The sequence below is a fragment of the Arachis ipaensis genome, chromosome B6 (genome assembly GCF_059453495.1).
Source record: "Arachis ipaensis isolate K30076 ecotype BB chromosome B6, ASM5945349v1, whole genome shotgun sequence".
Taxonomy (NCBI): Eukaryota; Viridiplantae; Streptophyta; class Magnoliopsida; order Fabales; family Fabaceae; genus Arachis; species Arachis ipaensis.
The window spans coordinates 28,541,009-28,543,776 of NC_142441.1; the positions used below are offsets into that span (position 1 = coordinate 28,541,009).

At 42.2% G+C, this 2,768-nt stretch overlaps 1 non-coding gene across 1 annotated transcript; it reads right to left on the reverse strand.

Annotated features, from left to right (window-relative positions):
* Positions 1-510: 510 nt before the first annotated feature.
* On the reverse strand, positions 511-618 carry LOC148554983 (small nucleolar RNA R71). Its single transcript, XR_015888224.1, has one exon. It is a non-coding gene; the product is annotated as a small nucleolar RNA R71 (small nucleolar RNA).
* Positions 619-2,768: the final 2,150 nt, after the last annotated feature.

A 2,768-nucleotide genomic window follows, 5' to 3' on the forward strand; every position in this document is an offset into this window, starting at 1 on the left:
GTTGAAGCTGATCTGGAACCTGAAAGGACTCTGAAGAGGAAGCTAAGAGAAACTAAAACACAATACTCTGAAGAGGACTTTACTGAAATTTTCGAAAAAGAAGTAGAGATGGCCAAAACCAATAACAATGGTGGAGGTGCAAGGAAGATGCTTGGTGATTTTACTGCACCAAATTCCAACTTACATGGAAGAAGCATCTCAATCCCTACCATTGGAGCAAACAATTTTGAGCTGAAGCCTCAATTAGTTTCTCTGATGCAACAGAATTGCAAGTTTCATGGACTTCCATCAGAAGATCCTTTTCAGTTCTTAACTGAATTCTTGCAGATTTGTGATACTGTTAAGACCAATGGGGTTGATCCCGAGGTCTACAGGCTTATGCTTTTCCTGTTTGCTGTAGGAGACAGAGCTAGAATATGGTTGAACTCTCAACCTAAAGATAGCCTGAACTCTTGGGATAAGCTGGTCACGGATTTCTTAGCCAAGTTCTTTCCTCCTCAAAAGCTTAGCAAGCTTAGAGTGGATGTTCAAACCTTCAAACAGAAAGAAGGCGAATCCCTCTATGAAGCTTGAGAGAGATACAAGCAACTGACCAAAAAGTGTCCTTCTGACATGCTTTCAGAATGGACCATCCTGGATATATTCTATGATGGTCTATCTGAATTATCTAAGATGTCATTGGACCATTCTGTAGGTGGATCCATTCACCTAAAGAAAATGCCTACAGAAGCTCAAGAACTCATTGACATGGTTGCAAATAACCAATTCATGTACACTTCTGAAAGGAATCTTGTGAGTAATGGGACGCCTCAAAGGAAGGGAGTTCTTGAAATTGATACTCTGAATGCAATATTAGCTCAGAATAAAATATTGACTCAGCAAGTCAATATGATTTCTCAGAGTCTGAATGGATTGCAAGCTGCATCCAACAGTACTAAAGAAGCATCTTCTGAAAAAGAAGCTTATGATCCTGAGAACCCTGCAATAGCAGAGGTGAATTACATGGGTGAACCCTATGGAAACACCTATAATCCCTCATGGAGAAATCATCCAAATTTCTCATGGAAGGATCAACAAAAGCCTCAACAAGGCTTTAATAATGGTGGAAGAAACAAGTTTAGCAATAGCAAGCCTTTTCCATCATCCTCTCAGCAACAGACAGAGAAGTCTGAGCAGAATCCATCTAGCTTAGCAAATATAGTCTCTGATCTATCTAAGGCCACTCTAAGTTTCATGAATGAAACAAGGTCCTCCATCAGAAATTTGGAGGCACAAGCGGGTCAACTGAGTAAAAGGGCCACTGAAACTCTTCCTAGTACTCTCCCAAGCAATACAGAAGAAAATCCAAAGAGAGAGTGCAAGGCCATTGATTTGACCATCATGGCCGAACCTACAAGGGAGGAGGGGGACGTGAATCCCAATGAGGAAGACCTCATGGGACGTCCTCTGAATACTAGAGGGTTTCTCAATAAGGACCTGAAGGAATCTGAGGCTCATACAGAGACCATAGAGATTCCATTCAACCTATTTCTACCCTTCATGAGCTCTGATGAGTATTCTTCCTCTGAAGAGGATGAAGACATTACTGAAGAGTAAGTTGCTAAGTACCTTGGTGCAATCATGAAGCTGAATGCCAAATTATTTGGTAATGAGACTTGGGAAGATGAACCTCCCTTGCTCACCAATGAACTGAATGCATTGGATAGGCAGAAATTACCTCAAAAAAAACAGGATCCTGGTAAATTCTTAATACCCTGTACCATAGGCACCATGACCTTTGAGAAGGCTCTGTGTGACCTGGGGTCAGGCATTAACCTTATGCCACTCTATGTAATGGAGAAACTTGGGATCTTTGAGGTGCAAGCTGCCAGAATCTCATTAGAGATGGCAGACAACTCAAGAAAACAGGCTTATGGACTAGTAGAGGACGTGCTAGTAAAGGTTGAAGGCCTTTACATCCCTACTGATTTCATAATCCTAGACACTGGGAAGGATGAGGATGAATCTATCATCCTTGGAAGACCCTTCCTAGCCACAGCAAAAGCTGTGATTGATGTAGACAGAGGAGAGTTGTTCCTTCAACTGAATGAAGACTACCTTGTGTTTAAGACTCAAGGTTCTCCTTTTGTAACCATGGAGAGGAAGCATGAAAAGCTTCTCTCACTGCAGAGTCAACCAAAGCCCCCACAGTCAAACCCTAAGTTTGGTGTTGGAAGGTCCCAACAATGCTCTGAACATCTGTGAGGCTCCATGAGAGCTCACTGTCAAGCTATTGACATTAAAGAAGCACTTGTTGGGAGGCAACCCAATGTTATTTAATTATATCTATTTATTTTCTATTGTTATTTCATGTTTTATTAGGTTTATGATCATGTGGAGTCACAAAACAATTGCAAAAATTAAAAATAGAATAAAAAATAGCAGAAGAAGTAGCACACCCTGGAGGAAGAGCACTCTGGCGTTTAAACGCCAGAAACAAGCATTTGTATGGCGTTTAACGCCAGAAACAAGCACCAAGCTGGCGTTTAACGCCAGAAACAAGCATCAACCTGGCGTTAAACGCCAGAAACAGGCTACATTTGGGCGTTTAACGCCAAAAACAGGAAGCAGTCTGGCGTTAAACGCCAGGATTGCACTCTAAGGGTGTTTACACCCCTAAATGGAGCAGGGTTGCTAAGTCCTTGACCCCTCTGGATCTGTGGACCCCACAAGATCTCCACCTGCCACACCTCTTCTTCTCTCCTCTTCACACCTTCTCATACACACTT